Below are 26954 nucleotides of genomic sequence, written 5' to 3'. Positions count from 1 at the left end.
ATGCATTCTGTATACATGGAGGGATCATTGGGAAAAATAACTCTGAAATATCAATAGAATGATTAAATGATTAATGTGCTATATCAAAAAATACCAGATGTACTATGCCAGATGAAAGAAGTGAAAAAGATAGAAAACAGAAGTACAGAGGCAAATGTAAATCAACAGCAGAATCCAACAACTGAGTCAAACAATGAAGACTGTCAGGGTGTAGCTTTACAAACAAGCACCAACAGGATACAGCATGCATATTGGAACTCAAAGATACAGAGAGAAAATAACAGGACAGGGAAAGCAAATGCAAACAATAATCAGAGATGAAGGGACTAAGAGATGAGGTGGCTAACATCATACAAATTAAATTATAAAATAAAATGTTTTCAACATAAAGTAGAAAATTTCAAGGTAATAGAGTCAATTCATCAGTATTATTAATATTTACAAAGTTTTAAAAAATCATTTCAAATGAAGGAAACATAAGGACATCAGTAATAATATATAGAATCAGAAACTACATTAATAATTCAAGAATTAATACCCTAGTTACAATAATGGATAGAGAAACTAACCATAATATGAACAAAGAAAAAGATAAGGTGTACATTATATAAAAAAAAAATCACCCAGACACCTGTGCCCCGTTCCACTTAATAGTAGCAGAACACACTTTGCTTTACAGTACACATGGAACAGGGTCTGCTTAGACCATATGCTAGGCAAGAAAAAAATCAAGCCTTACTAAATTTAAAAAGCTTGAAATCACAGAAAGCATATTTTCTGATTGCAATTTAATTTAATGGATGAAATTAGAAAGCAGTAGCTCATATCTGTGAAACAATACAAGCGTGTAGAAATTAAATACCATAACCAATGGACTAAAAAAGATAAAACAAATAAAATTTAAAAATAGCTGGAGATGAAAAGAAAACACCCCAACAGATCAAACAAACAAACAAATGTGTGTGTGCTCACTTGCTGATGGGGTGGAGTACACTCTTAATCACAGCACCAGAGAAACAGAAGCAAGCAGATCTTTGTGAATTCAAGGTCAATCTAGTCTATATTGTGATTTCTAGGTCAGCCAGGGCTGCACAGTGAAACCTTGACACCCCCACACCACTACACTACCAAGAAAAAAAAGACACCTGAAAATTTGTTTTTATAAAATCCTCTCTTAAGAAAGAAAAGTTGGAGGGCTGTGATATAACTCAATTGGTACAGAGCACATGCCTAATATGCACAGAGCATGGGTTTAGTACTCAGCATCATATCAAACCTGGCATGAAGTAGTCCCAGAAATTTGCAAGCAAAAGCAGAAGATTAGAAGTTCAAGGTCATCTTCAGCTATGAAATGAGTTTGAAGATACTGTTTAAAAAAAGAAGTTTTCAAACATCAATAATCTAACTAGGAAGACCAACAAAAACCCAAAACCTAGGCAGGAAAAAATGACTTGGGTGGAAATCAATATAAAAAGACAATGAAATTCAAAATTTGATCCTCTAAAGGACTAAAAAGCAAATGGATAAACTTCATCCAAAATGATGAAAGAAAAGAGAAACAATGTATTGTGTACATAACTACAATACATAGAAATATAGCATGGTCAGTAGCCATAGAAGTTGAGTGGGAACAAAGCTACATTAAAGAGGTGAAATAATCACACACAAACCAAAAAAGAAAGTTAGTACAAAAATGTATAAATTTGAAGTTGTTCTATTTTCTTATAGCTTTCATTTTAAAATAAATATGTGAGATTTTTATAAAGTTATTAAATTCAAAAATTAAAGAGAAAATATGACTAACAAATAGAATTATACACACACACACACACACACACACACACACACACACATATACACACAGAGTGAAAGAGAGCCACAGTTATGCTGTGAATAGAGCAACCAGCCACAAATCAGTTAACACATAAAATGGACCAGTCTGAAAGATAATTCCTAAAACTTATTTTAGTGAACTCAGAAATCTTAATAAACCTATAATATATAAAAATATCAAATTAGTAATTTCAAACTTCCTAGAAATGAAGAAACAAATGCTTATATGAGTTTAGTGGTAGATGCTAACATTGTTAAAAAATTACCAAATCTTGAAAACCTGTTCCCAAACAGAACAGTAAGGAACATTTTCAAAATTGTTTAGTGAGGATGTACTAACCTTATATTGCAATTAGAGAAAGATATCACTCCAAATCACAAATGATAGCCCCCAGAAGCATGGACAATAAAATATGTTTTAATTAGTAAACATATTCATGAACATTTAGAAAGGATTAGAGATGTTATAAAATGTAAGAGCCAAAGATAGTATTTTATTTAATTAAAACAGTTTTCCAGACATGGGAAGGGCCATTGCACACATCAACTCACAGTGGCCATGACTGCATGCATATGACCTCCATGAGACCAAGCCAGCATGGACTGGTGCTGGGGTATCTCAGAAAGTCCCACTCTTAGCCAAGAAGCCATAATGGCATTTGATGGCTGCCATCCAAAAGAGAGAATCAATTTTCTTCAGAGGTACAGCCCTTGAAAGGCTGCCTGTGTCATGCTTCTCTACATGGTCCCTTACCTATAGAGATACTGACAACACTAAGTGGGCTCAGTGAGTTTTTAAAAAAGCAAATGTTGGCACTAGAGAGATGGGTCAGAAATGGATCATGGGTTAAGAGTGAGTACTGCTCCTGCAGAGGATGAGTTCAATTCTTGTAGCTGAAGTTTTCCTGTGTCCTACCTGGTCTGTGGTCAAGACAAATCTCTCTCACCCACCAGTCCTGCAGTTGCTTGGACCCAAGTAAACACACAGAGGTTTATATTAAAACTGCTTGGCCATTAGCTCAGACCTACTACTGACTAGCTCTTACAAATTCTTATCACACATGTCTGGTAGTTCATAACCATCTATAACCCTAGTTCAGGAAGATCCAACACCTCTAGCCTGGATGGTCATCTGCATTCAAGTGCACATGTCATATACACAAACAGACACATGATTAAAATAAAATAAAATCACTTCAAAACTGAAAAAAAAAAAGCACACGGAGTTGGGAGGGAAAGTAGTGGTGGTGGATGAAATAAATAGAGGAAATGGAATAGAAGACAGTTTCTGTTCAAAACACATTTATAGGCATATATTTAATTTTCAAACAATAAATCTTAAATAAGTTCTGACCCAGAAAGTCAAGGTTGATTTCACCTTTAAAAAAGTCAGTTAATGCTCTATAATAATGGATTAATTAACAAAAGTTATGTGATCATCTTATTAGATAACAGGTAAAAAATGTTTGACTCATGATTAAATTGTTCAACTACTAAGAATGTAAAAGAATATTTTCAGATCGCCTTAGGACATTGGAGAAAAAGAAATGCAAGGAAACTATGATATTTACTGTTAAAAGAATTAATGTAGGGGTTAGGGATTTAGCTCAGTGGTAGAGCGCTTGCCTAGCAAGTGCAAGGCCCTGGGTTTGGGTCCTGAGCTTCAAAAAAAAAAAAAAAAAAAAATTAATGTGGTGATTCTTCCTCCACCATCTACTTCAAAATAGCATATTAATTAGAATAAGTCAGTTACACATAGACAAATTAAAAGTGATTGTCATCTGTATTCAATAACATCCTGGAGGCTGGAGGTTCTAAATGGGCAAATTAGACAAGAAAAAGAAATAAATATGATCTGTTATGGAAAGTTAAAAATAAATTATCCATTTCCAATGACATAACTAGAAATGGAAATCCTTAGAAATCCATTGAAAAATCTATTAGAACTAAAAAACATGCTCTTCATCTTGATTTTATAATCAAAATCAATATAAAAGATCAATGGTATTGCTTTAAACTAGAAATGAAGTCACAAATATATTTAATAAAATAATCTATTTAGATATTTTAAAATACCTTAGAATAACAAATGAAGCAAAAGACTTAAACACCAAAACCAAAAAGACATAGTTGAAATTTTTAAGGAAGATAGAAATAAATGAAAATATATCTCATGTTCATGGATTGTATATAAACATAGACTTAATACTGTTAAAATGGCAATAATCCCCAACCTAATCAATAGGTTCTGTGTAATCTCCATTAAATTCCATTAAGTTTGGAATGGAAATTGATAAGCTGAACTTAAGAATTACTTGGAAGTACAAGAGACTGCTAATACTCAAAACCATGTTATAAACCAGGGGTGCTGAAAGACTCACTTTTATCAATTCAAGAATTCATCATAAATCTCAGCAATCAGCAGTGTAGCTGATACTTAAGGATACACATTCAGATCAGCAAAACAGTATTGAGAATCTAACAGTAAAGCATTATACACATGGTTAATGAATTGCCTATGCTGATAAAAGTAGAACTCATTGGGGCAATATTTTTGTCAATAAATAGAGATGGAAAAACTGGACAATCATATGCAAATAATAGGTACAAACCCTATGAACAATATATGCAAAAGGTAATTAAAATTGGAGAAAAGGATTAATTTAAAAAATAAAACTAATCCTTACAACCCTATTGGTGATTTCTTAGATACACTACCAACCAGCACAAGCTACAAAAAATGCACATAAATTGGGGACCACAACAATTTAAAAATGTATTCTGTAAATAACGTAGTAAATTGACACCTAATCCATAGAATTAAAGTAAATATATGATAAAAGACTTATTATAAGAATATGTAAAGAATTTTTAAAAATTCAACAATATGAAATGAACCACCTTTAAAATAAATATGTTTGCATAGATGGCATCCCAATAAGATGAATAAATCATCAAAAAGTATAGGATACATTGCTCAAATTTTTGTTGTGAGAAAATGCAGATCAAAAGCTCAGTGAGATAACACTTGACCTATTTTAGGATGGCCATAACTAAGAAGACAGGCCAAAGCAAGTGACTGGAAGGATGTGGAATAATTAGTCTTCTTATATTTCTGTTCAAGGTATAAGGTGGCACAGTCATATTAGAGTAGATGGTGGGTTGCTAGGACTGGGACAAGGTGGCACCACATGTGTATTCAGCACCACTAGTACAAGGGGACTTATTTCAAAGGAGTTGAAAACATATTGCGAATAGATCTCAAGTTCTACTTTGAAAATGTACTAACACAATACACAGTTGAACTAATATACTTAAAAGCAATGAGCTGGACAGTAAGTTATACCTCAATTAAGAGCAAGAGAAAGTGGCAATGCTTTCTGGCCTAATTATGGAAGTTAATTTCCATCAAATTTACCTTATTCTATTGGTTGCAAGTAGGTCAGGTGATCCCGCCCACATTGAAGGGCAGAAGAATTCACCAGGGCCCAAATGTCCCTAGGCAAAGATCACTGTGGCTGTTATTCAAAGTTCACTTTCTATAAAAAAAAATTTCCTGTTGATCAGGAAAACATTGATAGTAGTCACTACCACCATTTCTATTGAATATTTTATTGGAGGCATTTCCAATCACAAATATTTTTAATTATTTGCAGGAAAATGTGCAAGAAATAATTTTTAAGCAGAAACTCATTTTATTTCTATTTAAAGAAGAGTTTTAATATGAAATTTAAGCACATTTTAAGCAAGTAAAAGTAGTGTAATGTAGTTAAGAATCCACATGGATGAAATTATATGAAAAATACTGTGGACAAAGTCTTTATTAAATTTTTATTAAGAAGTTTTGAGGTAGGCCTAAATAAATGACTTTGTGCATAGATTAACAACATTTAAAGACTCCAAGTTCCATAGCCTTTGGTCATCAATCCTTTATCTACCCCTTTTCAATATATAGATCTACCCTTTCCAAAATACAGATTGCATACATAAGCCTATTAGGTATCAAGGTTTATTTTAATGCAATATTAATTGAGAAAATGTTAGTGCAAAAGTAGACTCCAGAACCAATGCACAGAAACGAGTGTTAGAAAGTGACCCAAGGGGATAAAGTTAGATATTTGCAGCAGAGTGGCTATTTTTAGATCAATAAGAAAGAGTTCTAATAAACCTTTCTGAAAGAAATGCATAGTCTCAGTGAAGGAGTTAAAGGAGAGAAGAGTGTAATGGAGAAGGGGATGGAGCGAAGGGCAAAGGAAGAGAAGAAAGGAGGGGAGGGAAGAATTATAAGGACATTAAATCATAATTTTGAAAGAAGATCTTCATCCTTTCAAAAAGAGTTAACAGTTTATTGATTTTAAAAGTTTCATTAAGAAAATACACTGAAAAAGGAAAGAAAATTTTTTAAATAAAAAAATTATAATAAATAAATAAATAAAAATTAAAAAAGAAAATACATTGAATCAAAAGGTACAAGAATATGGGAAGAGTGGCTAGATAGATGGCTCAGCAATTAAGAGCATGTAGAGAACCTGAGTTTGCTTCCCAATATCCATGTCATGTTAATCTAGAGATGGAACATCCAGCACCATCTCTTCTGGCTTTATGGGCAACTACATTTTAGTGCACCCCACCCCCCAGACATGCATGTATAAACAGCTAAAAATATCAAAGTCTTCAAAAATGAGAAAGTGTGAAAAACACCAGCAACACACCAAACAGAATTATTTGCAGTCTATACAGCAGACAAAGCATTCATCAAAACAAGGGGGGGAAAGCAGAAAATGCCATGTTCAGAAAGTAAGAAGTGTAGTCCAGCATTTCTCAAAAATTGAAAAAAGTGCTCACTCCATTAGTGGTGGGGTGATACAAATTGAAACCCAAATAAAAACCCATTAAACCACAGGGACATGGCCACCAAAGTGCTACAAATTAGAATATAATTGTTTTCCTGGAGGGTCACAATGGGAAAGGTCCTGGAAATGTTCTGTTTATTGGTTTTTCTGTTTAAGAAATAAACATAGATATTGGTTTTATAATTACATGTTAAGCTATGCATAAGCTTTATTTTTCTGCACTTTTATTATACTAGAAAAGCAAAAGTGCTTAGATGCGAAATTCATGTCTTTGTAGGGAGACTAGTGACCGCAAAGTTATTCCCAACTTAATCAGCTATTAGTTACACATTTGCTCATTTTAATATTATGTTATGACTTTCATTTGTTAAGTTTTATATGTAGAGATTGTTTTATCATTAATCTTTAAAGACCCTAACCTAGAAAAGTCAAGTATACAGCATAATCCGTGGTGGAACACAAGAGTCACCAGGGAAGGTTTAACTGTTATAATGAACTAGATGTTCAAAATGATTTGACTCTGTAAGAAAGGGTCAGCAAATCACAGCTTGAAGGCTAATTCTGGCCAGCCACCTGCTAAGTGAATGGCAGTTTGCTATGAATGGGTTGGGGAAGATCTGGGGGTGTAGCTCAAGGGTGCAGTGTTTGCCTAGCATGAGTAAGCCCTGGGCTCTGAATACCAGCACTCAAATAATTACTTTATTTATTTTCTAATTAAATTTATAAGATAATGTTATGTTATATAAAAGTTACATGGAGTTCAAACTTCAAAGACTACTACTACTCAGACAGAGTTTTACCCATCAGGGCCATTTAGAAGAGAAAAAAAAATTCAAACCAAGGTGTGAAATAACCCTAAAGAATGCTTGGCATTAAATGTTTATTTGTATTAAAATACTTGATAATTAGGACAAAACAGAGTTTATTTCTCAATAAATTTTATTTTATTTGGTAATTAGGCCACATTGTAGAGTGTCTTGCACACTGCCTGTCTCTGCTATGTAAAGCAGCAAATGACCGTGGTTGGGTGACACCAGAGCCCAGCTGCCCTTCTAAGGAACGGAGACTTGCTATAAAGCACTTAGCCTTTTCCCAGGCTGTCCTCTGCACTGAGAAGCCAGCCTGCTTTGGGCAGCTTGCACAGTGCAGGCCATGGGCCTTCACCATCCCAAAGGGGTGTAATAAATAAGCCCCACAACCGTCATTTGTCTGCCTCCTTCCCTTGCTGCTGCTGCAGCAGCAGCAGCAGCAGCAGCAGAGCTTGCAGAGGCCGGGACATCCCTCTGAGAATTCCAGGAGCTCTGATTGGTATTGATATTAGAAAATGTGGGCCTTGTTGGATTTTGAGAGAGGGACAGTGTGTCTAAGTTTGAATTCTGTTGCTTATCAGATATTCAATGGTAGGGATTTATATTGGTTCTTTGTCCACAAAATAGGATGGCTAAAGCCAACTTGCGAGTATTTTATGTACTATTAGGAATTCTATACATAAAATGTCTGCAAATAATAGTCATTCCATTACAATAATCAGTATTCATAATAATTTATTGCTTTGGAATCAAAGCTAAGGGAACAAATTGTAGATGGCATCTTTAGTATTATGAGACTTCATATCTAAGTCCATGAGATCTTGGGAATGAAGACAAGATACAGAAGCACAATTAATTAATTCAGAAAGACAGAATGGAGAAGTCCTTGATCTGCTCTTTCATTTCTCTAGGGATTTATCAACCCCTTGTCCCAGCTCTGTTCTGAATTCAGTTTTGTACTACTTAGTCACCTTCTACATAGATAACTCAACTCACTCCACAATTCCATAAAGTCTAGAACACAAGGTTAAGAGCTGAGGACTCAGCAAATCACCAAGAAAATATAAAGCTATTAAAAAGCCTCTGTGCAGGGCTTCCTCGGGCAAAGGTTCACCCATCAGGGAAAGTTAAGAAAAACAGTTTCCAACCAAAGTGTGAAAGAATGCCAAAAAGTGAGTTCCTGGCATTAACTGTTTATTCATATGAAAATACTTGATAATTAGGATAAAACATGACTATCTGTGGGTGAGAATGACTGTAATTAAGGTGAAATTGAATTGAGTTAAGCTTTCAATTTAACTGGGTATAAAATTAGACTACTAATGTATTGAAACATGACACAGCAAATTAAGCCTGTTGCTGACCTGCAGTACAGTATTTTAGGGATCCTGTTTAAAAAGAGTAGAGACATAAGTGAGAAAATTATTTAAACATTATTTTCAACAAAGAAGGGCATCATGCAGAGAAAAATGAAGTCTTGATTCCTGTGGAGGTAATGAGGAAGAAGGAGGGGAATTCCCCCATCTGGAAGGGCTTTCTGAACTGTGTCATTCCTGTGACTGAGTGCTTCCCACATGATCACAGGGCCAAGGTTTTACTCTGTCCACCAACCCCAGGGGCCTGGGCCTGGGCATGGAGTCTATGGAGGCACTTCTAAATCTGCTGCGCCTTGGAGAAGCCAAGAGAGAAATTCAGATACCCACATGAACTTCTAATTGACTTAAAGATCAAGGAAGAGTTGGTAACCTGTAAAGAGCTCTCAAAAGTTAAAGACAGTGAAGACAAAGAGAACATTCAGCAGTTTCTGGAGATTCCTACTGTCTGGGCACAGAATAGTTTTCATTTAAAGCAACACATGGGCTCCTCCTGGTCATCTTCAAGGAAACTGGGACTTAGTGAAATGAAGTGCCCTCAGGTCCCACAATCAGAAAGTGACAGCAAATTTAAAAGTCTGTCTCCAAAATTCAAGCCCTAGGTCTGTATACCAGTTTGTGTTAGAATAGTCCTCACTCACTTCCTTCGGACACATTCACCCTCTCCCTAAAATGGTAGTTTTGTTACAAAACTGCATTTTCAATGCACAACTGAAAACTTTCAATTCACGTTTTTTTGTTTGTTTTTTTTTTTTAAATCTTCTTTTGTTTGTCTGAATGATCTGCGTCTGTAAGTGTTTGCTAGCTAGGCTACTGATTTCTGAGTTCCTGGAGAACATGGCTGGTGTTTAAGGAGTTTCCCTTCTGTACTATTTAGCATAGTGTCACAGGCTGAGAAACAATCAGAGTATGTTCTAGCCAGAAGGGTGTGTCTTTGGTCTACTCAATACTCCACACCACACTGCTAGAAGAAGAGGTGAAGGCTAGTGAATTTGCACATTGCCCAAGTGACATATGATGCCTACCTCTTCTGTGGATGTCCTACAAGCAAGTAAAATGGCTTGGTTGGGGCTTGAAGCTAAAAATAGCCTCCAAAGGGTCCTGTGTTAAAGACTTGGGTGGCAGAATATGGGTTTTAGAGAGGTGATTGGATCATGAGTATCTATCTCATTTATCCGTGAATTAATTTCCAGCTAAATGGACTATTGGTGAGGCCTGGCTGGAAGAAGTAGGTCATCAACCTCCTTCTCCCTCTCTGCCTCCTGTTTGCCATGCAGTCATCAGCTTTACTCCACCACATCCTTCTGACATGGTGCTCTCCCTTACCACAGATCCAGGAGCAAAGGGACAAATGATCACAAAATGAATTCTTCCAAACAACAACCAGCTCTTTCCTCCTGCAATTTATTTTCCTGGGTGTTTTGTCATGGTGATAAAAAAGCTAATTGAAATAAGCTTTTATTCTGCAATGGAAATCTTCAGCGTCTGTGAAATCCAGCCAAGGTACCAAAATAGACCAAATCTACGTTTGGGCTGGAATTTCACCACTTACTACATATATAACATACTCCACACAGCTGCAACTTTCTCATTTGGAAAACTGGGTCCCACTGGGGATTTTATGGTTTTGTTTTGTTTTCCTGCTCAGAGTCATTTGGGTCTACTAGACCACTGCTGCTGATCATGACCCCTATCCTCTTGTTACTGAAGCCATTGTTGAGGTTTAGGCCAAACCTTTGTAATGGGGAAGTGATGAGTATGTCCCTGAGCTGGCCTCATAAACTCCACATGAGGCCTCAAGGTTCTGCAATCAGCCACCTCTGCTACCCCTAGAGAATATTAGGTTACATGTGAGGCCACTGTTCAGGCCTGGGAGATACCCAGGAAGGAGCACTCAAGTCTTGTCTCTTGGTAGGCTACATTTCCACACACTCCTGCTGAGCTGATTCTCTGACATGATACAGTGGCCCTCTATAAGACTGCAGACCCATGAGAAGGCTAGAGATTCCTAGAAATAAGAGGACACTTAACCATCGATTCCAAGCTCTTACCATCAGAAAAAGAATTCATGGAAAAAAGCAAGGAAAGGAATTGGGAAGGATTTTCATTGATGGGTGATATCATTCTGTATGCTGTGAAAATGTGTTGCTCTGATTGATTGATAAGTAAAGCTGTTTGACCAATGGTGAGGCAGAATAAGGTTAGGCAGGACATTCTAACTGGACTGGTAAAAGAGGAGAAAAGACTGCAGAGAGACACTGCTAGCTGCAGCCAGGAGAAGCAAGATGTAAAGGTACTGGTAAGCCATAAGTCATGTGGCAAAGTATAGATTTATAGAAATGGGTTAATTTAAGATATAAGAGCTAGCTAGCAAGAAACATGCCATGGCCACAGTTTAAAAATAATATAAACCTCTGTGTGTTTATTTGGGTCTGAGCAGCTGCTGAACCACAGGGCCACGGGAGCCGGGCAGGACCAGAAAAACTTCAGCTACATTACATTATAAATTAAAGGTTTATATTCAAAAGATGAGTTAAGATTGCTTTGTCCAGTCACTTCATCCAGGATTTTGGATAACATCTTGCGAACCAACTTTAATAAGGGGAAGATCATTGAAGAATTAAGGAAATGAAGGATTACAGAAATGGACCAAGATTGTTCCATAATTAGAATTTCTTTTCCCTCCTGTGTATTTATAAGGTTTGCTAATATACTGTGGCATTAGATGCATGATGGGATCAGACAACGCTGAAAGTCTAATGCTATATAGTATTATAATGAAGCTATGTTGTTGGCTATGTTGGTCCCAGACAACTTTGGGTGGTCTGGCATTTTTTGTTAGAAGAGTCACAAATATGCTATAATATAGTCCTATGGTTACATTAGCCTCTAGCCACTGTGAAATTTGCCTCTTTTGTTTTTCCCATATCTATCACTATTACTCCAAATCCTCCCAATTCTATTACCTCAAGGATTTTCTCTACAGTAGGTGGTCTGATGACTGAGCCCATATGTCCTATATCCCTGTCCCCACCACCTTTTATAATCTCTCTTGATGCTGGAAAGTCATTCTTTCCCCAGTCCTTGATAGAATGACCTCTGCTAGGCCATGCCTTCTTCATTAATAGGAGGTTCTTTCCTCACTGTTCCCAAGGAACAGAGGAAGAGCTGAGGAACAACTAGGAAGGAATGGGGTAATACCAGCAAAACTAAGATCTCCAAAATATTCTCATTCTCATTCTGGACGTGTTCTTTTAATGATTATGGCAACCTTGTTTCACAAAGAAACTGAGATTGTAAACCCAATACTCTGGACAATGAGATTGGATGATCACACACACATACACGAGGGAGGTGAGGCCCAGGAAGACTAACTCTCTTGTCTGCATCATACAGTGATTGGTCTCTGTTTTTCTAATTGCAGAGGCCTAGCTTCTTCCACTTCACAAATCCATCTTACATAGCTGGAGATGTTAAAGCAGAGAGGCCTTATACACCATCATGCTTCATGTGGTTTTTGCTCTGATGATTAAACCCATTAGCTCAGAATTTTAACTCTGTGACATGAGCGCTTGCTGGGCTAAAATTCAATGACTGTGTATTTCTGCCTGATGTTATGTGTGTTTCAAGATCCCAGCGACTCTCTTTTTCCATCCTCCCTTCAAAGAGTGTCTGAAAAAGCTGAAATAAGTGAATTGGGCCCCCTTTAAAACTCTCTGAAGGACCCTCCAATTGCATCAGAGTAGCTACATAATAGTCCTGAGAGGAGGTTTTCTCCATAATTCACTCAGTGCACAGGAGCTGGACAAGAGATACATAATTTATACAGGCAATTACACATCAATTGGTTATTAAAAGTGCCCTCATTGAGATGTACTATATTGAGGACACAGAGATAAATCTGGTTCCCCAGGTAACCAGCTACAGCTCACAGACAGAAGGCAAATTTTCTGATTTTTTAGATTGGCGTTACTTCTCTTGACCCTGCTATTCTTTCTGCCTGCCGTGTGGCACTCTGCCTGTGCGTGGGTAGCTGAAGACAGGGAGCAGTTATGAGAAAGCCACAGGATGAGTGTTAGCTCCATACTTTTCTTGGAGTTCTTCCCTCCTGGGAAAAAATAATTATTTTTCTAATTAATTACACATTCACCCAGCATTTCACTCATTCAGCAGCCCATCCACTTAAATAATAAGAACAGATACTGACAATGTGATGCTGGAGAAGAAACAGGACCTGAAATGATGTCCTCTCTCCCTTTGACTTTTGACTGTTTAGTGAGGACAACCATGGGTAAACAAATAATTACAAATATTTTGAAGGGTGAAAAAAAAATGAAAAGAGATACAACTGAAATTGTGGATCAGATCACTGACTCTCCCCAGGACAACTTGAAAGGGTCTCACTCAAGAGGTTAAAGACAGCAGGGCTGTGGTGGCTCACACCTTTAATCCCAGCACTCGGGAGACAGAGGCAGGCAGGTCTCTGTGAGTTCAAGGCCAACCTAGTCTATGGATGAAGTTCCAGGACAGTCAGAGCTACACAGACAGACCCTCTCTCACAAAGCAACCACCAACAAAGAGGATAAAGATAAGCAGAGACCTACGAAAATAAATAAGGGTTCACAGATAGAGGGGAAAGGCATCTACAAAGAGGGACATGGGTGTGCAAAGCCACACAGCTTTTCCTCTAATTAAGATATCCTTGTGTCTGGAAGAAATAACTATGAGATACTCTCGTCCATGTATACCTCTAGTTAATAATGGGTGGGGAATAAAGTTATTCTGTTATTAGAGGGCTAGACCAAAATCTCCTGCAGGGAAAGCTTAGCTATTCCTATTGTCAGAGTTTTCTCTTACTTTTTAAGTTTTACTTTGTTTTTAATTATCACAGATTACATGTACAATTTAGTCAGATAAGTCTTTTTTTTTTTAACATGGGAGTACATGGCATGATGCATCACCTCAAACACTTACCATTTCTCTTTGAAACTATTTTACTTAAATTCAGAAACTTCATGCAGCAAAACTAGAGCTGGACCCAGAAATCAGTCTGTTAAAAGCTCTTTAGGTGAGTCTTTCAAAACTGGGACTCAGACAACACCCAAGAAAAACTGGGTTAGTGTCTATGCTGTTCTGGGCTCTTGTTCTCTTTTCCTAATGCCTGGGCGAGACCCCTGAGGCCTCCTTTAGTCATCCCAAGCAGTTTGCTGAATGTCCTCTAGTCAGTGTTATCCCCAGAAGAGTCCCTGCTTTTCCAGTTGTGTTTAAAAGCTGGGAAAATGCCCAAATGCACTGACAGTCCTTTGGCACCAGCTTCCCGCTCAGTTCCTTAGGAATGTACAGTCACGGATCCAGAGACCAGGTACTGCAGACGCACAGAAGAGCAAGCATTTGCGACTCCACTGTGTGACTGAACCCTGAAACTCTCCTGACGGTAGAGTGAAGGCCAGTGAAGTAAATGGGTAATGGAGCAGGGCTGTGATTTGTAAGGTTTGACAAAAATGGTTCAGGTCATTCATTAAAAACAACTTAGGAGCCAAAAATATCGAACCCTTCTGATTAACACATAAATGAAGCAGTTTGGAAAATACAGATAGTTTTGATGATCTAGGTGAAAGTGGAAATGCTGTCTATACATGCAGATAATTTCTATAGTAGGTTCATAATAAAATAATTTCAGTTGGCCCATAATAAAATAAGCTAATGACCTGAAAAGCATTTATAAGTGACACTATCACTTGTTTAAGTACTCAGGAAACTATCAAAAATCCACAAAGGAAATAATATTTATTCTCTAGGAGTTATTGCTATGAGAATGCATTTTTTATATCTTGTTCACCACTTGATATTATTGCTCATCAAAGAAGACAATTAACATTTGATGGTGCTTACTATGAAACAGACAAGTAAGATATTTGTTGCCTGTATTATTTCATTTTAGTTTCTTCAAGACCTAAGTCGGGAAGTGTTATCATGATTCATTAGTGGTTAAAAAAAAATCTTTCAAGGGATATAAAGTTTCAAGGGATATACATACCTTATCCATGGATTCAGTGAGAGATGGAACTACCCATCAACTCTTTCCCTGATATTCTGCCATCTATATTGGTGGCAGACTTGGATAGTATCATCACTATAGTTCAGTGTTTCAACCTTCCTAATGCTATGACCCTTTAATACAGTTGCTTATGTGGTAACTTCTAACCATAAAATTATTTTCATTGCTCCTTTATAAGAATATAATTTTGCTACTGTTATGAATCATATTGTAAATATTTTTGTGGATAGAGGGCTGGCAAAGGGGTCACGGCCCATGGGTGGAGCACTGCTACTATAGTTGATTAGATAAATATGTGGCTTTGAAGACTCCTGGGTCTGTGTATTCATTCTGTGATGAGATAGGGCAGCGGGTAGAGCAGACAATTTAACAAATCTCTGGCCTAAATTGAACTGCTTTGTGATAAATGCACTTTCACTCACTGCTTTTCAGGGATGTGGGCTACTAGAATGAACAAATCTTTGCCAATGGTCTGTGCTCATGGCGTTTCTAATCTGAAGTTTGGAGTCTAATAGAGTCCTCACTTTATAAGCCCATACTATAATATTTTAGAAGAGAAAAATGTCACAGAGAAAGGAACAGCAGTAACACCAACCAAATCACAGCTACTGCCCAGCTTCAGGTGACCAGGTTGGCCGCACTGGGCCAGTTTAATTCCAAGGAGCAGAAAAGACACAGACATGTCCATTTACCTGGCACCTTCTTTCCAAAATTAGTAATTCTATGTTTTAGTGGTAAAGATTGCTCACAGACCTTTTTATGAATCATTGGGTTGAGGATCATTTGCTTATTGGTATTTTTTTTCTCTACCTCCCATTAATTGTCAAAACTTCAAGAGAACCCTATATAGAAATACGGAAAAATAGCAGCGGGAGTGGGGTAGGGGGTGGGAGAGAGGCGAGAACGTGAAAGGAATGCCAAATGTGTGTCCAAGGCAAGCCTGGCTCTTCACTAAACCTTCATTCTACTTCTGTCACCAGGAACGTAAAATGACTAAGATGGTATGCTATGTGCAAAGGTAGAAGAGGAGTCCTCTGTCACGACACCCGCTATGACAGTGCACTCACCGGAGACATGGGACACGCAGCTGACTGCCAAAGATGTTTCTTTTCCAGAAACAGTTACCCCAAAGCCTCTGGAGCAACGAAATCCTCAATCTGGAAAATAGAGTTAGCGCTAGTCACCTGGTTTTCACCCAAGTGCAGGGGTAGACCAAGAAGTCCCCTGCCATAAACTGTGATTCTTTGTAGAGGCTCAGAGAAACAGGTGTCTTCTTGTAGAGAGATGTTCAGAAAGAGGATCAAGACAAGAAAATTAATCTGATGAACCCCTATGTCTAGAGCTTTCCCATGAAGGCAGAAAACACAAGAGTTTTCTTCTCAGTCAGGGGAAAAAATGGGTCCCTTCCTCCCCAGCACCTGGAGGACTCTCAGCCTAGTCAGTCCCAGAAACTGATCCTTTCTCTAGAGAATTCCTTTAAGGACACTTAAAAGAATATAGAATAAGATCCCAAAAACTTGACTCAATATGAAAGGAAAGAAATAAAGTGATTTTCTCCCCCGGAAAATCTCCTGTGGCTGTGAAGGGACCCAATTAGCATGAGAAGATAAATCAGAATAATTTAGCCTTCATCCCCTTTTCCCTGTGGCCATCCTCCTAGGACTGTTTGTCACCTGGCATTTTGGAAGAGCAGGTCCCCCTTGGATTCAGATCACTTTCATCCTTCCCCATGCTAAGCGAAGTATGCTAAACATGATGGGCTGATGACAGACAGGCATCTCATCATGGGACTGGCAAAGGAGGGGCAGGGCCAGATGGCAGCCTCGCAGTGGCCTGTGTCTGCTAACTTCTTTCTTCCTGTCTGATATCTTCTCACTTCTGTAATGTTAATAGTGCTGAACACAGCCATGTTAAAAAAGAAAATGAAAAGAGCTTTTCTTCATCTTGAATGAATAACTACTTTTCTTTCCTCTCCTCAAAGACTCCTCTGCCCTCCTGACCCTGGCTCTTCTTATGTTACTCTTTCAATCCTCTACCATACTCACTAAGATTTACATTTCCGCCTCACACTTTCCGAAAGTTTTTTGGTTTTTTTTCTCATTTGGGGGTGTTGAGGATTGAACCCAGGCCCTTGCACATATCATGCTGTACCCGAGTTACTCTCTCCTGTTTTTTTTCTAAGACTCCTAAAAAGAGAACCAGACACTATAAATAATAATAAGTTGGGAATCTGTGATCCAAGGATTATGGTCAAAATCTGAAACAAACTAAATTTCTCTCTGCAATATGGGCAAGTACAATGGTGTCTGTGAATGCATGCCACTAAGGCTGAGTTCCTAGTGGATTTCACAAATGACCTCAAGCAGCATACACTTCCCAACAAGTCTTGTAATATTTCTCTGTTTTCTTTTCCCCCACCAGTCTAAGGTGCACAGCTGGTGTTAGTGGCGACACTTTCCACATCAAGGTATTAACCATGTTTGATGATGTCTCCATGCTCTCTGACCTGCTGGTATGGAGAGTTTTAACAAAAAGAAGCATGACCCCATCATTCCAAGACAGTCTTGTGTGGTGTACACCCACATCTGTTCCTGTACCTGTGCCTGTGCTGAGATACCTGGCCATGTCACAGGGCCCAAGAGGCAGGCCCCAGATCCTCAGCATCCTTTTTGGCCTCTGGAGCTCCACATACCAACACCCCTTAGCAGCTCGTTCTTTCTCTGTTCTATGAGAACCCATTGAGGTAGGAACAGGACAAAGAAAGAAGTGATGGAAAGTATTCACTGGAGTGAGTTCACCTCCATCCTTTACTGTCAAAGGCTACCCTCTAACTCCAACTACGCTTGGATAAATAAAAGCCATAGGCAGAGGTTTTGCTTTTCTGACCTTCATGGCTGAACACCTACCAGAAAAAAATGCTATTAAATGCTGCCCTTAAATCACTGCAAATGTGGCCTTGTGCTGGAGCCCTTGCCTCAAAGTATAATCATTCCTTGTGTCTAACACATCCCTCTGACCATCACCATCTCCTCTTACTCCTTCCCCCTAGAGAGCTGTGCTTCTTAGAAAAGAAAGAAGCCCCAAATTTGGGGTATAGCCATTCTGAATAATATAACATAGATTTAACTCTGGGCTGACAGCACCTTAAACAAAACAATAAAACAGCTCCATAAATTTCCAAGGATACTACATGGAAGATGTTGCTGTATAAGATCTACTGAGTCTCAGGAAGGCTAATAATTTCACCTTACGTTTTTATAACATTTTATTGTGCATAAGCCCCTTCCCCATTACCTCTGCTTAATTATTATTTCATCTAATACAGACTCCATAACCATTCACTCTCAGGGAAAGAAAACAGGCTCTGAGAGACTGGGCAATGTTTATGAGTGCATACCAGCTGATGGGACTGGAGGCATGCATGATTGTAGGGTTTGCCTGCAAGTTGAAAACTCAACATAGGGCTTCTTATTTTAAAAAACAAACAATAACAAAATAAAAACCAAACAAAGAATTGCAAGGTATCAACTGTAGAGCTTTACAGCAAATGTGTCTCGAACATGGAACCAGTGACATTCAGGAAGCAGACACTGCTCTTAACTGCAAGTGAAGCCAGGACTCCCACGAAACCCCTCCAAGTTCAAGTCTATCTTCCCTATTACTCTCCAGCTGGGTCAGAATTCCATTACAAGAACTTCCTCTATTGCCATGCAGTTTAATCAGCATATATTGTGGCTTCACTACTGTAAACCGTGATAGTAGAACAAATAAGGACTGCTGTCTGCTCCTGGCTCTCCAAAGCATTATAATCTATCCCTTCCTCTATCCTTGGGTGCTGCCAAACAACTTTGACTACAATGCTTCTGAAAATAAAGGCATAAAACATCTCATAGATGAATTTCTTCGTATTTTTCATTCATTAGCATAGGGTCCATTCTTCTAAAATCTTCTCTCAAATCTCAAACTCCCCTTCTTGCACATATATAAGATGGAAAGAAGGGACAGAGGGAAGAAAAAGAAGAAGAACATGAAAGAGGGATGGGGAGAGAGCTACAAAGCTCTGGCTGTGCAGATGGCTACAAGATCTCCTCTTCTGTTCTGTCAGCGGCAGACTTGACTCCAGGGCTGATGCACTCCGCAATGTGTTCAGCAAAGACACATTTGTGAAACCAAACTGGTTATTATCGTGGAGGCTCCTGCCTCAAGCAACCATTGGAAAGTTTTTCTCCCTGAAATCTCAACATATTCATCAAACTGTGCTGTGTTTTTGGACTTGCAATTAATCACAGCTCATTTCAAGCTTTATTAATTAATACTCAGGCCAGAGATCCAGTGGAGGCCCCTTAATTTCATCTGCAGTATTTTTAACTTATTGTTATCTTCTAGAGGAAGAGACGTTGGAATTAAATGAATTGTGTTTAGATTCCAACAGTGCATTGCTGAGAATTAAAGGAAAGATAAAGATTGCCCCATGAAGGAACCTTGGAAAAGCGTCTTCCCGTGGTAGTGAGGCAACATCTGGCCAGCAGAGGGAGCAGGACGGGAGCAGGATTTTAGGCTAAAAAGACTTACTAAGGGAAAGATGGAGAGAGAGGCAACTAGAGCCCATCAGGCAGCTTTAGTAGTGACAAAATCAACATATGAGAGATGCAAGATCCCAGGTAGTCAGCTCTGGTGGATCTGAGTTGGGCATTATTTGATGTCTTTATTCCTCACTTTGGGGGTCTCAATGTTAAGAGTTCTGCTATGATTTCAATCAGGGAAGAGAGAGAGCATTGATAACACAGCGATTCCCAAGGTGTGAGGGAATCATCCATCCACAACTACCCCCAGTGGCTAGTGGTTGATGGCACTGGACTGAGGTTATTACTGTCTTCCATGCTTTCTTTTCTAAGTTTTGTTCCCTAAACTGGACCAGGCAGGCACATCTCTGTGTCTGGTGAATATAGTAATAACTATTATTACTATTATTGTAACTTTAACACTTACAGAATCATTGCTCAACCATAATTTGTTTATGTACTGTCTCCTGCCAGTGCCTCACCTGTTAGATCAAATGTTGGAAACCTTTGAATTGGAAATGAACCACAGGAGGGAAACTGGTCTTGAGTTATTAATAGAACAACATCAAAATATGGAATACTTTGTGCACAAAGCAGTACTTATGATCATAAAAGCATAGAAGGGATGATTTTCTAAAGTATCATTCCCAGCACTTAGAAGTTACAGGCAGGTGGATGTCTGTAAGTGTGATGTCATCCTGGTCTACATAGTGAGTTCCAAGTCAGCCAGGGCTACATAGAAAGACTCTTTCTCAAAAACAAGCAAACAAGAAAAGTCTAAAAATCTAAATATTAAAATGATAAAATATCAGAGTGTATAAAGATCTATAAATCCTGTGTTAATGAGACCAGCAGCCCTCTTTTCTCACACTGCCTTCCCCAAATCGGCCCTCTCCATCACTGCACACCTGCACTTGTGTGCCTGAGTCTCCACACAAGATACACTACTCCATCTCCATCACTGCACACCTTCACTTGTGTGCCTGAGTCTCCACACAAGATACACTACTCCAGCAGTTCTCAACTTGTGGGTCTCAACCCCTACAGGGGTTGCATATCAGATCAGTCAAATCATGATTCATAACGGTAGTAAAATTACAGTTATGAAGTAGCAGTGAAATAGCTTTATGGTTGGGGTCATCATACATGAGGAACTTTATTAAAGTAATTAATAAATTAATTATCAAACACATTTGGCGCATGCCAAGCCACGGGTCACTCATTTCCTTGGGTAGACAGCCTCAGACAAATATCTGTTCTCCAGAGTAGCTCAGTCTGCTCTGAGCCACATAGTTACAAGTCAGACAGCATTAGGAAGGTTGAGAACTGCTACACTCCTCTCTTAGAAATCCCATCACTATTCTTTTCTTTCTTCAAGACCCACACAATACAGCATTGTTCTGAAGCCTTCTTTGAATCTTAGAAGTGTACTCATGCAATGATTTCTTATATTCTGGCACACATTGACCTATCACAGGGCTTTCTAAATATTGTATATATATTTCATTATTATATGTATATGGTTACTTTATCCTTACATTCCTCTAAGTGAATAGAACAAGTTCTGATCTATTAGGCAAATTACCATTGTCTTAACAGCAAAGAGTGGATTTATGCAAACCTAAGTGTTACAGGGGACTCACTTGCTGTCGCCTCTTGATGAAATCATGAGGTGATGAAAATACTAGACAGATGTGGCTGCTGACAGTGTAAGGTATTCTGTTTCACAGTAAAATAGTAAGGAATGTATGTTAAAGTGATGCAAAAAATAAGGACATGTGTTAAAGTAATGATAGAAAAACATAGCACAGTAAACTCAGAAGCCAGAAATATAGCTAGTATTATTACTATAAGAATTATGCACCATGCATAATGACTTGCTGAACTTCTGTTGTACTAGTAGTTCAGAAGACATGTCCACCCCAGCATCACCATAAATATACATGTACACAATACCTTGTGTTGACCTTGTGTGATGACTACAGAGGTGTCCTTAGGAGACAGAAATGTTTTGGCTCCATTGTGATCTTATGGGAACACTGTTGTATATACAATTCATCATTGACCAAAATACATTATGTGCACATGATTGCAATTAAGTGTAATAGATAATAAACACATAAGTGGATACAAATATATAAGGCTCTTCTTCCAGACTTTAAAATGCCCAGGGGCAGTGCCACTGTCTTTTCTGTCATTTCTATACTCAGCTCCTAGGGCAGTGTCTTTGACATGCTAGGTACTCGATACTTATTACATGAGTGAATCACTTGAATAAGTAAGTAGAGGTCATGCTGGGTCGAGTCTTATTTTATAAAAGGAAACTGAAGCGCTCATAGAGCAAATTACTTGTCTAAAGTCACACAATTAATTATCAAACACATTTGGCATGGCGCCAAGCCATGGAGCTCTCGTTTCCTTGGGTAGACATCCTCAGACAAATTTCTGTTCTCCAGAGTTGCTCAATCTGCACTCAGCCACATAGTTACAAGTCAGACAGGACAGGACAGCAGTGGAAGGAATAAAGACTCGGCCAGAGGAATAGGCAGAACCTCCAAAGATGCCCAAAGTTGAACACTTTGGAGAGGGGTGCAGCATATGAGAGCTGCTGGGGAACTCACGTAAGTGGGAAGTAGCAGATCAGAGGAGTAAGAAGTCCGGCCTTTGCACCCCCACTTCCATTTCTGAGATATAAGCTGAGCAATTTAGAGATTTCAGTGAAGAAAAATATAAAGCAAGGTATTAAAGAGATGTATTATCAAGGTATTATTCCCACAAACATGACCACAGATATTAGCCCGATGGGGAGATGGACCAGCTGATTTATCCTGTGGCTTTGCACTGTCCAAATCATGAAAGCAGCATTTACTGGAGTGGAAGGATGGTGGTGGGGAGAATGTCTCTGAGGACCTAGAAGGGAACATAAAAGAGAGGAACTGGGCAGGAGTGAGGAGTGTAAAGGAGCATGATTGCAATGGTAGTTGGCATCTAGCCTCACCTCAATGTCAAATACGCATTGAGGACTTAGGGAAGCAGGAGGCCCAGGAGGGCTGTCAGGTCCCAAGGGAGCATCATGGGATGATATGATTCGATGTTGTCACATTTTTATATTACACAGAAGAAGCTAAACACTCGGGAATATGTGTATCTTCTTTTGCTTATTTAAAAAATAGTCAGTGACTATTACTGTGTATGGACCTAACTCAAGAAGAAATATGACTGTAGGCTGTGACTAACAGAAGTGTGAGCCCTAACTTAAATCCACACATCCTAGTGGATTGCGTGTTGCCACTGGAAGCTGAGGGAAAAAATCATGTGTTCAGGCAATGTTTTCTTCAGTAGCAGATGCTTGGGGGATGAGTGGAATATAGGTGTATTTTTTTCTTGAGTAGTTTAAGAACCCACTGAATTTCTTCATTTTCTGTTCCCAAATCAATGATTTCAAGGCAACAGACCAAATCATTAACACCAAGTTTCATTTTTTTAGTAGACCTTACTCTCTTTTATTTAAGTCAAATAATTGACCTTATTTGGGACTCTCAGACATCAGAACATTGCATGGTAGAGGCTTCCCATAAGGTGTTCATTGCAAAGTATGGAGCCAAGTTTCATACTGGAGAACTGGTGGGGTGTGGCTGGGAGAGATGTTAGAGACTGGCAAGGGGAGGTTCCCACCGTCCCCCAAAAGGCTAAAAGGCAGCAGTGGCCTGCAGTGGGAGCAGGGCTGAACAGATCTCTCTGCACTGGTTGCTTGTCTGTCAAGGGGTCTTCACATAGTAACTCAGTTTCTAGGCAGCCTTTGGGCATTCAATCAATGTGGCCCTCAGCTCAGCACTGATCTGTGGTCTCCCCTGAACTCTCCCATTCTTTATGTTGAAATAGTCTACCCACCCACTAACCCTGGTACATGAGGGATATACAAAAGGCACCTATTTGATCCCCTAAATGGCTCCATGCATTTCCTTCAGAGGTACTCAGTTCTGATGGTGCTTATGCTTCCCAAACACCAATATGATCTGCTTCATGGTTTGGGCATTTGGAGCCACTGAAATTCACAGGCTTGTTCCCTGGCAAAACATCCCCCAGGCATGGCCACACTTGATTATGTCTTTGAGGATATATGCTTCCAGATAGAGCAAGGGGTGGGGTAGGGGAGAGGCAGGAAAGGGAGGACAGTAGTCTGCAGAAAATAAAAGGCTATGTCACTGTATTTTCAAAATATCATCCTGTTGCACATCTTAAGAAAAAAAAAGAGATGTTAAACCTCAGTTTTCCCCTTGGTATTATATATGTGGAGCTTCATCAACTGGCCCATAGATTCCACACTAACCCTGTAGCTTACCTGTAAATCCCTAGAACTATGTGTGGGCTCCAAACTGTCTTTTCTCTCAGACACAGACAAACATCACACCCATCACAGAGATAAAGCAGGTCTCCAGGTTTTCAGAATCCACCCTTGCAAGTCTACAAATAAGGTTTGATTGGGTCTGTTTCTGAACAGCCAAGAAGAAGGCTTGTTCACAGCAAGCAGGTTGAGGAAGGTGTGCTGGGAGGGAAACAGGACAAAGGCTGCTGTGAGCCGGGCCTAGGCAAAGCCTCTGCGGGGATGGCTGAGGAAGGCCACTGTTTTCTCATCCTAACTGGCTCCCTTCTGATGTAAAGGCCGTGTACAGCTCTTACTTTCTTTTCTAAGCCCCTTTATTCCTGGTGCCTCATGCAGTGTCAGGAAAAAAAGCAACCACTGTGTCAAGAAAGCAAGGGAGCCAGAGGGAAAGGAGGACAGAGCAGCCAGCTTTGAGCACATATTAAAGACTTGAGCAGGCTCAGCATCACCTTTCCAGCCCTTCTCAGCTCTTCCCCTCCCCAACCAAATGAAAGAAGTGAGTCCAGTAAAGCTGCCAATGGCTCTGAGTGTACATCTCAACCTCGGTGTGACAGATAAATGAGGGCTCCCGCTCACCAGAGAGGGCAAGTGTCACAAGGGCTTTGCTCAGGGATGAGGGATGCTTCTCAGTTATCTCTGTTGGAATAAAATGTACACCTCTGCAGTACAAGTGCAGTCACCCTGAGGTTCCTCCAGGCACCTGTATGTATACTCAATATATGTAATTACAAAATATGTAATACATGTATATATAGACACATATATAATGTTCTAAGATATGAATAACAAATGGAAGACAGACATTGCTTTCCTTCTTCTGCTTCTTCTTCTGGAAATATAAAATCTTCAACAGCAAGCACATTTTTATAACTTTATGTATTTGTGTGCATAAAGAGTGGATATTATACTGTAGGGCTTCCTAATATGGTCAAATGAGATCTAGATTTAGAATCAGAAATCCTAAGTCTGAGTTTCAGTTCTGTCACATGTTATTTAATAGCTGTCAAATGCACATCCCCCACTCAGGCTCCCTGAAACTCCTGGAAGAGTCTCTGACAGACAACGGACACTTAATAAATTTTAATTATTTCTTTTATTTAGTATTATCACTATTTTAAAATTGAAAATAGATTCTTTTCTTTTCTCATACAATATATCCTGCTTGTAATTCCTCCCCTCTCCTCCCAGTTTTTCCCCTCCATCTCTTCCCTCCAGACCCACTCCCTTTCTGTCTCTCATTAGAAAAGAATAGGCTTCTCAGAGACAACAACCAAATGCAGAAAAAAAAAATAAGATAAAAGATGAAGAAAGAACTTTCCTGTTGAGCTTGTACATGGTAAACCAACAAGAGGAAGAGTTACAAGAGAAGGCAAAAGAGTCAGAGACCCCACCTGTTCTCCTAGTCAGGAGTCTCATAAAAATACCAAGCTAATAGCTATAATATATATGCTGAGGACCTGGTGTAGATCTGTGTAGGCCCTGTGCTTGCTGTTTCTGTTTCTGAGAGCTCATATGTGCCTTGCTTAGCTGATTCAGAGGGCCTTTTTATCCTGGTGCCCTCCATGCCCTCCGAATCATAAATCTTCCTGCCTCCTCTCCTGAAGGATTCCCTGTGCTATGAGGGGAGGGGTTTGATGGAGACCTGCAATTTAAATTCTCTCTCCACATAATGTCTGACTGTAAGTCTCTGTATCTATTCCCATATGCTGCCAGAGGAAGCCTTTCTGATGATGACTGGATAAAGCATTGATCTATGAGTATAGTAGAATATCATTAGGAATTATTTTATTGATTTTTGACCAGTAGTGTTTTATTTTACCCTAGGTCTCTGGGCTGTCTGGTCTCTAGTTCTTGGTAATCCAAGAAGTGATGGGTATGGCTTTCTTCTCATGGAGTGGGCCTTAAATCCAATCAGACATGTGTTGATTGCTCCAAAAAGTTCTGTGCCACCATTGCCCTAGCATCTGTCACAGACATGAGAGATTGTAAGTTAAATGTGTTGTGGCTAGGTTGGTGTCCATGATTCTCTTTTGGTAGCCTGAAGAGCACCTTTCTTTACTAAAGAGACTAGAATGTATGGGTGAAGGATCCATATAGGCACCAGTGCAACTTCTCCATGTTCAATGAGTTGTGTGTATGTTTGCTGAGAGCAACCCTTTGTCTTTACATCATGCTAGGTTGTTTGGGTATATCTGTGGGGCCTTTTTGGCTAACAATTTCAGTGAATGCAACCCAGTCCCTCCATTGAAAGCCTTGTCTGTCCCTTGTGTTATTGATCTTAGCCATTCTGACAGGTGTAAGATGGAATCTCAAAGTAATTTTGATTTGCATTTCCCTGATGGATGAGGATGTAAATATTTCTTTAAATGTTTCTCAGCCATTCAAGATTCCTCTATTGAGAAGTCCCTGCTTAGATCTGTTCCCCATTTTTAACCACATTATTTGGTTTTTGATATCTAGTTTCATGTGTTCTTTATAAATTTTGGATATTAGTCTTTATCAGATGTGAAGTTGGTAGAAATCTTTTCCTATTCTGTAGGCTGCAGATTGTTGGATCGACAATGTCTGTTTTACAGAAGCTTTTCAGTTTCATGAGGTCCCATTTATTGACTGTTGTTCTTAGTGTCTACACTATTGGTATTCTGTTCAGAACATTTTCTCTTATGCCAACGAGTTCAAGGTTATTCTTCACTTTCTCTTCTATCAAGTTCAGCTCATCTGGTTTTATGTCAAGGTCTTTAATCCATTTAGACTTGAGTTTTGTGCAGGATGATAAATATGAATCTATCTATTTGCATTCTTCTACATGTGGACATCCAGTTTGACCAGTGCCATTTGTTGAAGATGCTATGTTTTTTTTTCCAGTATGTATCTCTTGTTTATCAAAAATCAAGTGTCCATCTGTGTTTGAATTTATATCTCCATCTTCATTTCTATTCCATTGATCTACATGTGTTTTTTCTGCCAATATCATGTGGGCTTTTATAACTATAGCTCTATAGTACATCTTGAACTCAGGGATTATGATACCTCCAGCAGTTCTTTCATTGTACAGGAATTCTTTAGCTATCCTGGTTTTTTG

Source organism: Peromyscus leucopus, chromosome 7, assembly GCF_004664715.2.
Source record: "Peromyscus leucopus breed LL Stock chromosome 7, UCI_PerLeu_2.1, whole genome shotgun sequence".
NCBI lineage: Eukaryota > Metazoa > Chordata > Mammalia > Rodentia > Cricetidae > Peromyscus > Peromyscus leucopus.
Note: the sequence above shows the minus strand (reverse complement) of the source record.